Genomic DNA, 15000 nt, shown 5'->3' on the forward strand with positions numbered 1-15000 from the left:
TGAGAGCCCCAAACATAGCTGGGCGAGGCGCTCACTCCGCTCTTTAATATCTCGTTAATACCGCCAAGGAAATGGCACAAGCACACACACACAAGCATCCTCGGAAGAGGACAGTTCGAGTGACAGGTCAAATCCAAGAGTTCCGAAGACTACCTCCAGGAACAATCGGGAACAAGACCGATTACAAGTCGTCGAGTCTGTTACTGGGCGAACACGAGATGCGCACAGGAAATCGATCAGCCCTCACAATGGCCCAAGGCCAGAGATCGGACTGCTACGATTTACCCCAACAATCATCGTGCCACTCTTCGCAGAGAGGTGATAGACGCCAACGAGCCCGCGCATAGCAATCGAGGTGTAAAAAGGGCGTTGAAGGCAGGAAGCCTGGACGAAAGAGGCTACGAGGTCACCTCGAAGCGGTCTAAGAATCGGGCGCACTTGGGGCGACTACCAGTGCCAACCCCTTATCCCGCGGTGCGTCCGACACACAGAAATTTCCAAGGCGGCCAAGGAGCCTCCCCGCATAGCAATCGGGGTGTGAGGTTACGGATGCAGCATTGATAGCAATCGAGGTGTGAGGCGAAGGATGCAGAAGTGAGAGCCGAGGGATGTAGCAGAGATAGCAATCGGGGTGTGTGATGCAGAAGAGATAGCAATCGAGGTGTGCGGTGGGAAGGGCCCAGCAGCCAGAATGCATGAAGCGACGGATGAAGCAGTGATGACAACCGGGCTGTGAGGAGAGGAGGGATGCAGCCAAGAAAGCAATCAGGGCTCGAGGCAAGGGATGCATCAAGGATAGCAATCATGTTGTGAGGCGAGATTCCAAAGGCTAAACGTGAGAGGCTGCAGGGTCGACTCAGAGAGGTCTATGCATGTGAGAGGCTGAAAGCAAGGTCGACTCGGAGCGGTCTATGCATCGGGCGCGCTTGGGGCGACTACCAGTGCCAACCCCTTATCCCGCGACGCGTCCGACAAAGAGAACGTTCCAAGGCGGCAGAGGAGGTTACCAGCCGAAGGATGCAGTAGCAATAACAGGTATAGTTCCGCGGCGGCCGAGAAGACTCACCGCATAGGAATCGGGATGCGAGGCGAGGGATGCGGCGGGAAGGCCCCGACGGCTAAACGGAAGAGGCTGCAGGGCCGCCTCGGAATGGTCCAAGCATCGGATGCGATTGGGACGACTACCAGTGCCAACCCCTTATCCCGCGATGCGTCCGATACACAGATAGTTCCAAGGCGGCCGAGGAGCCTCACCGCATATCAATCGGGGTGCGAGGCGAGGGATGGGGCGGGAAGGCCCCAACGGCTAGACGGAAGAGGCTTCAGGGCCACCTCGGAATGGTCCAAGCATCGGACGCGCTTGGGGCGACTGCCAGTGCCAACCCCTTATCCCGCGATGCGTCCGATACACAGATGGTTCCAAGGCGGCCGAGGAGCCTCACCGCATAGCAATCGGGGGTGCGAGGCGAGGGATGGGGCGGGAAGGCCCCAACGGCTAGACGGAAGAGGCTTCAGGGCCGCCTAGGAATGGTCCAAGCATCGGACACGCTTGGGGCGACTACCAGTGACAGCCCCCTATCCCGCGATGCGTCCGATACGAAGATGGTTCCAAGGCGGCCGAGGAGCCTCACCGCATAGCAATCGGGGTGCGAGGTGGGGGATGCGGCGAGATGGCCCCAACGGCTAGACGGAAGAGGCCACAGGGCCGCGTCGGAATAGTCCAAGCATCGGACGCGCTTGGGGCGACTACCAGTGACAACCCCTTATCCCGCGATGCGTCCGATACGAAGATAGTTCCAAGGCGGCCGAGGAGCCTCACCGCATAGCAATCGGGGTGCGAGGTGGGGGATGCGGCGAGATGGCCCCAACGGCTAGACGGAAGAGGCTGCAGGGCCGCCTCGGAATAGTCCAAGCATCGGACGCGCTTGGGGCCACTACCAGTGACAACCCCTTATCCCGCAATGCGTCCGATACGAAGATAGTTCCAAGGCGGCCGAAGAGCCTCACCGCATAGCAATCGGGGTGCGAGGTGGGGGATGCGGCGAGATGGCCCCAACGGCTAGACGGAAGAGGCCACAGGGCCGCCTCGGAATAGTCCAAGCATCGGACGCGCTTGGGGCGACTACCAGTGACAACCCCTTATCCCGCGATGCGTCCGATACGAAGATAGTTCCCAGGCGGCCGAGGAGCCTCACCGCATAGCAATCGGGGTGCGAGGCGAGGGATGCGGCGAGATGGCCCCAAAGGCTAGACGGAAGAGGCTGCAGGGCTGCCTCGGAATAGTCCAAGCATCGGACGCGCTTGGGGCGACTACCACTGCCAACCCCTTATCCCGCGATGCGTCCGATACACAGATAGTTCCGAGGCGGCCGAGGAGGTGGGGGATGCAGCGAGATGGCCCCAACGGCTAGACGGAAGAGGCTGCAGGGCCGCCTCGGAATAGTCCAAGCATCGGACGCGCTTGGGGCGACTACCAGTGACAACCCCTTATCCCGCGATGCGTCCGATACACAGATAGTTCCGAGGCGGCCAAGGAGCCTCACCGCATAGCAATCGTGGTGCGAGGTGGGGGATGCGGCGAGATGGCCCCAACGGCTAGACGGAAGAGGCTGCAGGGCCGCCTCGGAATGGTCCAAGCATCGGATGCGCTTGGGGCGACTACCACTGCCAACCCCTTATCCCGCGATGCGTCCGATACACAGATAGTTCCAAGGCGGCCGAGGAGCCTCACAGCATAGCAATCAGGGTGCGAGGCGAGGGATGCGGCGAGAAAGCCCCAACGGCTAGAGGGAAGAGGCTTCAGGTCCGCCTCGGAATGGTCCAAGCATCGGACGCGCTTGGGGCGACTACCAGTGACAACCCCTTATCCCGCGACGCGTCCGATACACAGATAGTTCCAAGGCGGCCGAGGAGCCTCACCGCATAGCAATCGGGGTGCGAGGCGAGGGATGCGGCGAGAAGGACCCAACGGCTACACGGAAGAGGCTTCGGGGCCGCCTCGGAATGGTCCAAGCATCGGACGCGCTTGGGGCGACTACCAGTGACAACCCCTTATCCCGCGACGCGTCCGATACACAGATAGTTCCAAGGCGGCCGAGGAGCCTCACCGCATAGCAATCGGGGTGCGAGGCGAGGGATGCGGCGAGAAGGACCCAACGGCTACACGGAAGAGGCTTCGGGGCCGCCTCGGAATGGTCCAAGCATCGGACGCGCTTGGGGCGACTACCAGTGACAACCCCTTATCCCGCGACGCGTCCGATACACAGATAGTTCCAAGGCGGCCGAGGAGCCTCACCGCATAGCAATCGGGGTGCGAGGCGAGGGATGCGGCGAGAAGGACCCAACGGCTAGACGGAAGAGGCTTCGGGTCCGCCTCGGAATGGTCCAAGCATCGGACGCGCTTGGGGCGACTACCAGTGACAACCCCTTATCCCGCGACGCGTCCGATACACAGATAGTTCCAAGGCGGCCGAGGAGCCTCACCGCATAGCAATCGGGGTGCGAGGCGAGGGATGCGGCGAGAAGGACCCAACGGCTAGACGGAAGAGGCTTCGGGTCCGCCTCGGAATGGTCCAAGCATCGGACGCGCTTGGGGTGACTACCAGTGACAACCCCTTATCCCGCGACGCGTCCGATACACAGATAGTTCCAAGGCGGCCGAGGAGCCTCACCGCATAGCAATCGGGGTGCGAGGCGAGGGATGCGGCGAGAAGGACCCAACGGCTAGACGGAAGAGGCTTCGGGTCCGCCTCGGAATGGTCCAAGCATCGGACGCGCTTGGGGCGACTACCAGTGACAACCCCTTATCCCGCGACGCGTCCGATACACAGATAGTTCCGAGGCGGCCGAGGAGCCTCACCGCATAGCAATCGGGGTGCGAGGCGAAGGATGCGGCGAGAAGGACCCAACGGCTAGACGGAAGAGGCTTCGGGTCCGCCTCGGAATGGTCTAAGCATCGGACGCGCTTGGGGCGACTACCAGTGACAACCCCTTATCCCGCGACGCGTCCGATACACAGATAGTTCCAAGGCGGCCGAGGAGCCTCACCGCATAGCAATCGGGGTGCGAGGCGAGGGATGCGGCGAGAAGGACCCAACGGCTAGACGGAAGAGGCTTCAGGGCCGCCTCGGAATGGTCCAAGCATCGGACGCGCTTGGGGCGACTACCAATGACAACCCCTTATCCCGCGACGCGTCCGATACACAGATAGTTCCGAGGCGGCCGAGGAGCCTCACCGCATAGCAATCGGGGTGCGAGGCGAGGGATGCGGCGAGAAGGACCCAACGGCTAGACGGAAGAGGCTTCAGGGCCGCCTCGGAATGGTCCAAGCATCGGACGCGCTTGGGGCGACTACCAGTGACAACCCCTTATCCCGCGACGCGTCCGATACACAGATAGTTCCGAGGCGGCCGAGGAGCCTCACCGCATAGCAATCGGGGTGCGAGGCGAGGGATGCGGCGAGAAGGACCCAACGGCTAGACGGAAGAGGCTTCAGGGCCGCCTCGGAATGGTCCAAGCATCGGACGCGCTTGGGGCGACTACCGTTGCCAACCCCTTATCCCGCGATGCGTCTGATACACAGATAGTTCCGAGGCGGCCGAGGAGCCTCACCGCATAGCAATCGGGTTGCGAGGCAGATTATTGGGAAGGGAACCCCCTGGGATGCGGCTCAAGCAGTGCCCAAAGGGACTGGAATGCGGAATCACATCGAGAGACCCAAATGCTATACGAGGGCTCAAATCGAATTATCGATTTGGCCACGACATGGACGCATCGGAACGACTACCTTTGCCGAACCACTCGCAATTGCATCCATACCGAAACCAATAGACATTTCCGTTAGAGCCCTCGCATAGCATTCGGGAATCTCGCATGCCCCTCTAAATCGACCAATGCTGGCGCTCAATGAAAATCCGAGCGCTACCACCGTTCGAGCGCCAGCATTGGTCGAGTTAGAGGGGCACGGGGGAGAATGCTCCAGTCAACACCTCCCCTATATAAGTTATTTGTCCGATTCTCGCACAACCGTAGTCTGCCTCGTCGAATCAAACAACGGTCCCAGATTCCGACTTCCGTTCCGTAGAGACCCAAAAGCTAGATGGAGGCTCGCAAGAAAGAGAGTCGGCGCATAGCAATCGGGTTTCTCGAACGTTTAGGGACCGAGCTCACTTGCGGATAGGGCAAAATCCGCCAAGCAACCCAAAAGCTAGACGGGGGCTCGAATCGAATCGCCTAGGCGGCCACAACAACGACGTGTTGGATCGACTACCAGTGCCAAACCATTCAGCAAGACTAGTCTGTGTCGAGGCCGGATAGAGATTCTCAGAGAGCGCCCGCATAGCATTTAGGAGACCTGCCGCGTCCCTCACACTCGACAAATGGTGGTGCACGTTTATAAATCCGAGCGATCCCAACCCTTTCAAGCACCAACATCGGTCGAGATAGAGGGGCACGGAGGGGGCTGCGTGAGACAACACAGTCCCCTATATAAGTTATTTGTCCGATTCTCACACATCCGAAGAATGGTCATCAAATCGGACAACAGCCCAAACTTCCGACTTCCGTCCCAGAAAGCCCAAGAGCTATCTAAAACGTTCATGGCCGGAACTCGATCGCGGCTATACCAGTCCGCCAAGCAACCCAAAAGCTAGACTGGAGCTCTAGTCGAATCACCTCTGTGGCCATTGCAAGGACGTGTTGGAGCGACTACCATTGCCGAACCATTCCGCAGGTCGAGTCCATACCAAGGCCGCATAGAGATTCACGATGAGCTCCTGCATAGCAATCAGGAGACTTGCCGTGTCCATCACAATCGATAAATCCTGGTGCAAGATTTTTGCATCCGAGCGCTCCAACCAGTCGAGCACCAGCATCAATCGACATAAACGGGCACGGGGGGAGGATGCTCGAGAACACTACCTCCCCTATATAAGTTATTTGTCCGATTCTCAAGCAGCCGAAGTCTGGTCATCGAATCGGGTCAAAGACCACAACTTCCGACTTTACCCACAATGCAAGTCATCGAATCGAACATCGGCCCCCGAGTCGGACTCCATGCGTATGTCAGGTCATCGGACCCAAATTCCGCCTTCCTGCCCATGGCGGGCCATCAATATCAACTCGGTCATCGGACCCAAACTCCGCCTTTTTGCGTATGGCACGCCTTCAAATCGGTCATCGGACCCAAATTCCGCCTTCCTGTGCATGGCGGGCCATCAACATCAACTCGGTCATCGGACCCAAATTCCGCCTTTCTGCGCATGGCACGCCATCAACTCGGTCATCGGACCCAAATTCCGCCTTCCTGCGCATGGCAGGTCATCGGACACAAATTCAGACCTCGCCAATATGCCTACGTATCGAATCGGTCATCGGACCCAACTTCCGACTTCATCCATACTGTAGGGTCTTTGAGGTTGGCGCGGTGCGCTCAACCCAGGGAGTCGACCCATCGAAGCATACACCTCCCCTATATAAGCTATTTGTCCGATTCCCACACCTGTGTAGTTTGCACCTCTGACCAGGACATCGACCCCAACTTCCGAACTCGACTGCAACGACGGCACCAGCGCCTTGGTGCGCACCTTGCGACGCACAGTCCCAACATTCGCCTTCCTGCACATGGCAGGTCATCGGACCCAAATTCCGACCTCGCGAGTATGCCTACATATCGAATCGGTCATCGGACCCAACTTCCGACTTCATCCATACCGTAGGGTCTTTGAGGTTGGCGCGGTGCGCTCAACCCGGGGAGTCGACCCAACGAAGCATACACCTCCCCTATATAAGCTATTTGTCCGATTCCCACACCTGTGTAGTTTGCACCTCCGATCAAGACATCGACCCCAACTTCCGAACTCGCCTCCAACGACCGAACCAGCGCCTTGGTGCGCACCTTGCAACGCACAGTGCCAACATTCGCCTTCCTGCACGTGGCAGGTCATCGGACCCAAATTCCGACCTCGCGAGTATGCCTACATATCGAATCGGTCATCGGACCCAACTTCCGACTTCATCCATACCGTAGGGTCTTTGAGGTTGGCGCGGTGCGCTCAACCCGGGGAGTCGACCCAACGAAGCATACACCTCCCCTATATAAGCTATTTGTCCGATTCCCACACCTGTGTAGCTTGCACCTCCGATCAGGACATCGACCCCAACTTCCGAACTCGACTAAAAAGACCGCACCAGCGCCTTGGTGTGCACCTTGCAACGCACAGTGTCAACATTCGCCTTCCTGCACATGGCAGGTCATCGGACCCAAATTCCGACCTCATGAGCATACCTACTAATCGAATTGGTCATCGGACCCAACTTCCGACTTCATCCATACCGTAGGGTCTTTGAGGTTGGCGCGGTGCGCTCAACCTGGGGAGTCGACCCATCGAAGCATACACCTCCCCTATATAAGCTATTTGTCCGATTCCGACACCTGTGTAGTTTGCACCTCCGCTCAGGACATCGACCCCAACTTCCGAACTCGCCTGCAACGACCGAACCAGCGCCTTGGTGCGCACCAAAAGTGCGCACTTTTGGAGGGCACTTTTGTGCGCTCCAAAGGTGCGCACTTTTGGAGGGCACTTTTCTGCGCTCCAAAGGTGCGCACTTTTGGAGGGCACTTTTTGGAGGGCACTTTTCTGCGCTCCAAAGGTGCGCACTTTTGGAGGGCACTTTTTGGAGGGCACTTTTCTGCGCTCCAAAGGTGCGCACTTTTGGAGGGCACTTTTTGGAGGGCACTTTTCTGCGCTCCAAAGGTGCGCACTTTTGGAGGGCACTTTTTGGAGGGCACTTTTCTGCGCTCCAAAGGTGCGCACTTTTGGAGGGCACTTTTTGGAGGGCACTTTTCTGCGCTCCAAAGGTGCGCACTTTTGGAGGGCACTTTTTGGAGGGCACTTTTCTGCGCTCCAAAGGTGCGCACTTTTGGAGGGCACTTTTTGGAGGGCACTTTTCTGCGCTCCAAAGGTGCGCACTTTTGGAGGGCACTTTTTGGAGGGCACTTTTCTGCGCTCCAAAGGTGCGCACTTTTGGAGGGCACTTTTTGGAGGGCACTTTTCTGCGCTCCAAAGGTGCGCACTTTTGGAGGGCACTTTTGTGCACTCCAAAGGTGCGCACTTTTGGAGGGCACTTTTCCTGTGCTCCAAAGGTGCACACCTAGGTGAGCACCTTCGACCACACCTTGTAGCACACCAAACTCTGACTTTCGACTTCATCCGCAATGCAGGGTCTTTGAGGTTGGCGCAATGCGCACAACCAGGGGAGTCGACCCATCAAACCCAACACCTCCCCTATATAAGCTATTTGTCTGATTCTCATACATGCGTAGCCTGCAGGAGCAATTAGGACATCGACCCCAACTTTCGGCTTCTAAACGAAAACAAGGTCTTTGAGGTTGGTGTAATGCGAACAACTAGGGGAGTCAACCCATCAAACCCAACACCTCCCCTATATAAGCTATTTGTCTGATTCTCATACATGTGTAGTCTACAGGAGCAATTAGGACATCGACCCCAACTTTTGACTTCTTAACGAAAACAAGGTCTTTGAGGTTGACGTAATGCGCACAACCAGGGGAGTCGACCCATCAAACCCAACACCTCCCCTATATAAGCTATTTGTCCGATTCTCATACATGTGTAGCCTGCAGGAGCCATTAGGACATTGACCCCAACTTTTGACTTCTTAACGAAAACAAGGTCTTTGAGGTTGGCGTAATGCGCACAACCAAGGGAGTTGACCCATCAAACCCAACACCTCCCCTATATAAGCTATTTGTCTGATTCTCATACATGTGTAGCCTGCAACAACGATTAGGACATCCACCCCAACTTCTGAATTCGTCTGCGTTGACCGCACCAAAGGTGCACGCCTTGGTGCTCACCAAAATCCGACTTCCGACTTCTTCTGCTATGCGGGGTCTTTGAGGTTGGCGCAGTGCGCACAACCAGGGGAGTCAACCCACCGAATGCAACACCTCCCCTATATAAGCTATTTGTCTGATTCTCATACATGCGTAGACTGCAGCAATGATTAGGACATCCACCCCAACTTTTGACTTCTTAAACAAGACAGGGTCTTTGAAGTTGGTGCAGTGCACACAACCAGGGGAGTCGACCCATCAAACGCAACACCTCCCCTATATAAAGCTATTTGTCCGATTCTCATACGTGTAGTCTGCAGCAGCGATTAGGACATCGACCCCAACTTCCGAATTCGTTTGCATTGACCGCACCAAAGGTGCACGCCTTGGTGTGCACCCTGGAGTGCACTTTGGTGCTCACCTCGGTGCACACTTTGGTGTGCACCTCGGTGTGCACCAAAGGTGCGCACCTTGGAGCGCACCAAAGGTGTACACTTTGGAGCGCACCACATAGGGTCTTTGAGAGGTTGGCGCAGTGCGCACACCAAGGTGGGTGTTGAGGTGCGTGCCGAGGTGGGTGGGTGCTAGGGTGCGCTCCATGGTGGGTGCCAGGGTGGGTGCGTGCTAGGGTGGATTCCAAAGAGGGTCATAGGGTGGGTGCCAAGGTGGGTTGGTGATATAGTGGGTTCAAAGGTGGGTACTAGGGTGGGTTCCAAGGTGGGTCACAAGTTGGGTGCCAGGATGCGTGGGTGTTAGGTTGGGTGCCAAGGTGGGCTCCTGCGTGGGTGGGTGCTAGGGTGGGTTTCAAGGTGGACGCGAGGGCGGGTGCCAAGGTGGGTAACAAGTTGGGTGTTAGGATGGGTGAGTGCTAGAGTGGGTGCCAAGGTGGGTGGGTGCTAAGGTGGATGCCAAGGTGGTTCACAGGGTGGGTGGGTTCTAGGGTGAGTTCCAAGGTGGGTCACAGGTTCAGTGCTAGGGTGGGTGTCAAGGCGGGTGTCGAGGTGCCTGGGTGCTAGGGTGTGGATGCCAATGTGGGTCATAGGGTGGGTACTAGGGTGGGCTGCAATGTGGGTGCCAAGGTGGGTAACATGCTCGGTGGGTTCTAAATTGGGTGCCAGGGTGGGTGTGCACCCACCTTGCCCGAGGTGGGTGCCAAGGTGCCAGTGTGGGTGGGTGCTAAGGTGGATGCCAAGGTGGGTGAGAAGGTGGGTGATAGGTTGAGTGGTAGGATGGGTGGGTGCCAAGATGGGTCACAGGGTGGGTGCAAGGGTGGGTAGGTGCTAGGGTTGGTGTCAGGGTGGGTGGGTGCTAGGTTGGGTTCCAAGGTGGGTGCGAGGGTGAGTGTCAAGGTGGGTCACAGGTTAGGTGCTAGGATGGGTGAGTGCTAGGGTGCAAAGGTGCCAGGGTGGGTGCTAGGATGGGTCGATGCTAGGGTGAGTGGCAAGGTGGGTCCACAAGTGTCAAGGTGGGTGCCGAGGTGGGTGCCAAGTCGGCGACTGCTATGGTGGATGCCAAGGTGGGTCACGGGGTGGGTGCCAAGTTGCTAGGTTGGGTTCCAAGGTGGGTGCCAACGTGGGTGCTAGGGTGCGTGGGTTAAAGGGTGTGTCACAACGTGGGTGCCAGGATGGGTGCGCACCCACACTGGCCAAGACGGGTGCGGGTGCAAGGTTGGGTTCCAAGCCCGGTCACAGGCTGGGTGCTAGGATGGGTGGGTGCCAAGGTGGGCACCAGGGTGGGTGCACCCACCCTGGCCAAGGTGGGTCACGGGGTGGGTCCTAGGGTGGGTAACGGGGTGGGTACTAAGGTGCGTGCCAAGGTGGGTCATAGGGTGGGTGCCAAGGTGGGCACCAGGGTGGGTGTGCACCAACCCTAGCCAGGGTAGGTCACGGGGTGGTTGTCGGGGTGGGCGTCAAGGAGCCAAGGTGGGTGGCAAGTAGCCAAGTTGCGTGCCAAGGTGGGTGTCGGGGTGGGTGCCAAGGATCCAAGGTGGGTGCCAAGGAACCAAGGTGGGTGTCTGGGTGGGTGCCGAGGTGGGAGCCAGGGTGGGTCCCAAGGTGAGTGCAAAGGTGGGTGCCAGGGTCAAGGTGAGTGCCAATGTGGGTTCCAAGGTGCCAGGGTCAGGGTGAGTGCCAATGTGGGTTCAAAGGTGCTAAGTTGGGTGCGAGGTTGGGTGCGAGGGTGGGTGGGTGCCAAGGTGTGCTAGGTGGAAGCCCGGGTGGGTCGGCATCCCATGGGTGTCGAGTTGGGTGCCTGATGGGTGCTTCTTGTCAAGTTTTAGTCGTCGGGACTCATTTCGAGCCTTAGAGGTCGTTTCTTGTCCGGTTGCCCTGTCTTCGACCTGGGAACCCAATTTTGGTCCTCGGGTCCCATTTTTTTTTGTCTCGCATCCCACTTTTGGCCTGTGGCCTTTTCGGGGTCGATTCTCGTTTTGGGCATCAGAGCATGTTTCTTCTCCTAAAACCCAATATTTGTTTATTAAGTCTCGGAACACATTTTTGTTCTCGTGGACCCATCATGGGTCTTGGAACGCATTTGTGGTCCTTGGGTCCCATTTTGCATCCCGAAACTTGTGTTTTGGTGCTTGATCCCTATTTTGGGTGCCCACCTTGCACCAAGTGCGCACCCGGGGCAAACCGAGCGCCTTGGTGCACCAGGGCAAGATCGAGCGTGCACCCGAGGCGCCCCGAACATGCACCAAGGTGCACTCGGCCCACATGTGAGCGCAGGTCGTTGCGCCCGAGGTGGTGTGTGGGCACCGCGTTGCAGACGGGACACTGCACGCACACGACGCCCCCTCCAGGTGCACGCACGTAGGCCGGGCCGGGTGCACACCCGACGCCCTAGCAAGGTGCGCGCACCCGGGCAGGGCTCACACTTGGCGAACGGGGCGCACTTCGCGAGGGAGGGTGTGCACCTCGACGGGGGTGGGTGGCCGGGGTGGATTCGCACGTGGGTCGCGGTTTGCTAAGTACACACTGCGACAAGCTCATAACGGGTGCGATCATACCAGCGTTAGTGCACCGGATCCCATCAGAACTCCGCAGTTAAGCGCGCTTGGGCCGGAGTAGTACTGGGATGGGTGACCTCCCGGGAAGTCCCGGTGTTGCACCCTTTTTTAGTTTTTCGCCGGGCGTCGCAATGCTATTTGAATAAACCTTTTGCCCGTTTGCGTTCTCGTCGGGGCCGGGCCGGGCCGGGGTGCGCTGCCCGCACTACCGCGCGCGCGGGGGCGACACCGAGCGCGCACCCGAGGCGCCCCGAGCACACAGGCCACGGTGCAACCCGGGCGTTGTGCGCGCACCCCGGTGCGCCCGAGGTGCTGCGCGCGCACCCAGGTGAAATCGGTGTGCACCTCGGCCAGTGCGCGCTCGGTCGAGTCGCGCACGTTGGCCAAGGTGCACGGTGATGTTTCTTACTCTAAGGTTCCGCACCAGACGCCCGGGACAGGTGAGCGAAGCTGGGCGGGGCCGGGTGCGCGGCCGGGGCAGGTGCACGCAGCTGGAGAGAGCTTTGGAGCACACTTCGGAGCGCACCAATGATGCGCTCCATTCAAAAGTTTCCTGAAAAGGCAAAAAAAGTTGAGATTATAGAATTTCCCACTTGAGAGATTGTAAAAAAAAAAAATTTAAAATGAAGGAAACGCGGGTGCCAAGGTGTGCGCAGCCCAGCCAAGGTGTGCGCACCAAGGCGCCCACCCTGGCGAAGGTGCACGCAAGGTGCGCACCCGAGGCAAACCGGACAATTAACCCAACTTTCGACTTCGCGCGCACCTTGGAGCGCACTTCGGAGCGCTCCTTGGTGCGCACCAATCTTGGGCACCTCGGAGTGCACCATGGCGCCCACCAAGGTGCGCACCCGGGGCAAACCGAGCTCCGACTTCGTGCGCACCTTGGAGCGCACGAAAGGTGCGCACCATGGCGCCCACCAAGGTGCGCAGCCCAGCCAAGGCGTGCGCATCAAGGTGCGCACCCTGGCGAAGGTGCGCACCCGGGGCAAACCGAGCTCCGACTTCGTGCGCACCTTGGAGCGCACAAAAGGTGCGCAACCCAGCCAAGGTGTGCGCACCCCGGTCAAACCGAGCTCCGAATCGTGCGCACCAGAGGTGCACGCCATCGTGCGCACCTTGGAGCACACTTCGGAGCCCTCCTTGGTGCGCGCCGATGTTGCGCACCTCGGAGCGCACCCGGGGAAAACAATGCAATTAACCCGACTTTCGACTTCGTGGGCACCTCGGAGCGCTCTCGGGTTCGCACCTCGGAGCACACCGAGGTGCGCACCTTTGATGCGCTGCCTTCACCAATTTCCAGAAAAGGCAAGAAAACATTGAGAAGGTGTGCGCACCGAGGTGCCCACCCTGGCGAAGGTGCACGCGAGGTGCGCACCCGGGGCAAACCGGGCTCCGACTTCGTGCACGCCGCACCTTGGAGCACACTTCGGAGCGCTCCTTGGTGCGCACCAGGGCGCGCAACCCAGCCGAGGTGCCCACCCCGGCGAAGGTGCACGCGAGGTGCGCACCCGGGGCAAACCGGGCTCCGACTTCGTGCACGCCATGGTGCCCACCGCGGCGAAGGTGCACGCGAGGTGCGCACCCGGGGCAAACCGGGCTCCGACTTCGTGCACGCCGCACCTTGGAGCACACTTCGGAGCGCTCCTTGGTGCGCACCATGGTGCCCACCAGGGCGCGCAACCCCGCCGAAGGTGCACGCGAGGTGCGCACCCGGGGCAAACCGGGCTCCGACTTCGTGCACGCCGCACCTTGGAGCACACTTCGGAGCGCTCCTTGGTGCGCACCATGGTGCCCACCAGGGCGCGCAACCCCGCCGAAGGTGCACGCGAGGTGCGCACCCGGGGCAAACCGGGCTCCGACTTCGTGCACGCCATGGTGCGCACCGCGGCGAAGGTGCGCACCCGGGGCAAACCGGGCTCCGACTTCGTGCACGCCGCACCTTGGAGCACACTTCGGAGCGCTCCTTGGTGCGCACCAGGGCGCGCAACCCAGCCGAGGTGCCCACCCCGGCGAAGGTGCACGCGAGGTGCGTACCCGGGGCAAACCGGGCTCCGACTTCGTGCACGCCGCACCTTGGAGCACACTTCGGAGCGCTCCTTGGTGCGCACCATGGTGCCCACCAGGCCGCGCAACCCAGCCAAGGTGTGCGCACCAAGGTGCACGCGAGGTGCGCACCCGGGGCAAACCGGGGTCCGACTTCGTGCACGCCGCACCTTGGAGCACACATCGGGGCGCTCCCGGGTTCGCACCGGCGTTGCGCACCGTGGTGGGCACCTCGGAGCACACCAAGGTGGGCAGCGAGGTGCGCACCTTTGATGCGATGCCTTCACTAATTTCCATAAAAGGCAAAAAAAAAACGAGATTTTAAAATTTCCGTTTTGAAAGATAGTGAGAAAAAGGGAATGCTGGTGCCATCTTGAGCCCGCCCTGGTGCGCAGCCCAGCCAAGGTGTGCGCACCAAGGTGCCCACCCTGGCGAAGGTGCGCGCCCGGGCAATTAACCCAACTTCCAACTTCGCGCGCGCCAGGGTGGGAGCGCACCCAACAACCGGGCCTGGGAAGAGCCAATGCGAGAAACCCCACCAAACGCTCTGACAAAAAAAGAGGGGGCGCTCCAGTAACCCCGCTTCGGAGCGCACCCTGGGCAAACCCAGCCAAGGTGCCCACCCCGGCCAAGGTGCAGGCGAGGTGCGCACCCGGGGCAAACCGGGCTCCGACAACGTGCACGCCGCACCTTGGAGCACACTTCGTAGCGCTCCCGGGTGCGCACCTCAGAGCACACCAAGGTGGGCAGCGAGGTGCGCACCTTTGATGCGCTGCCTTCACTAATTTCCAGAAAAGGCAAAAAAAAAAGGAGATTTTAAAATTTCCGTTTTGAAAGATAGTGAAAAAAACGGAACGCGCGTGCCATCTTGAGCCCGCCCTGGTGCGCAGCCCAGGTAAGGTGCCCACCCTGGCAAAGGTGCGCACCCGGGCAATTAACCCTACTTCCGACTTCGTGCGCGCCAGGGTGGCAACCGGGCCTCGGAAGAGCCAATGCGAGAAACCCCACCAAACGCTCCGACAAAAAAAGAGGCGGCGCTCCAATAACCCCGCTTCGGAGCGCAGCCGGGGCAAACCCAGCCAAGGTGCCCACC

General features: G+C 59.4%; 1 non-coding gene across 1 annotated transcript; it reads left to right on the top strand.

The window, feature by feature from the left end:
• Positions 1–11850: 11850 nt before the first annotated feature.
• On the top strand, positions 11851–11969 carry LOC131863919 (5S ribosomal RNA). The gene has a single exon (XR_009362812.1). It is a non-coding gene; the product is annotated as a 5S ribosomal RNA (ribosomal RNA).
• The last annotated feature ends 3031 nt before the right edge of the window (positions 11970–15000 follow it).

The sequence above is a fragment of the Cryptomeria japonica genome, unplaced genomic scaffold (genome assembly GCF_030272615.1).
Source record: "Cryptomeria japonica unplaced genomic scaffold, Sugi_1.0 HiC_scaffold_73, whole genome shotgun sequence".
Taxonomy (NCBI): Eukaryota; Viridiplantae; Streptophyta; class Pinopsida; order Cupressales; family Cupressaceae; genus Cryptomeria; species Cryptomeria japonica.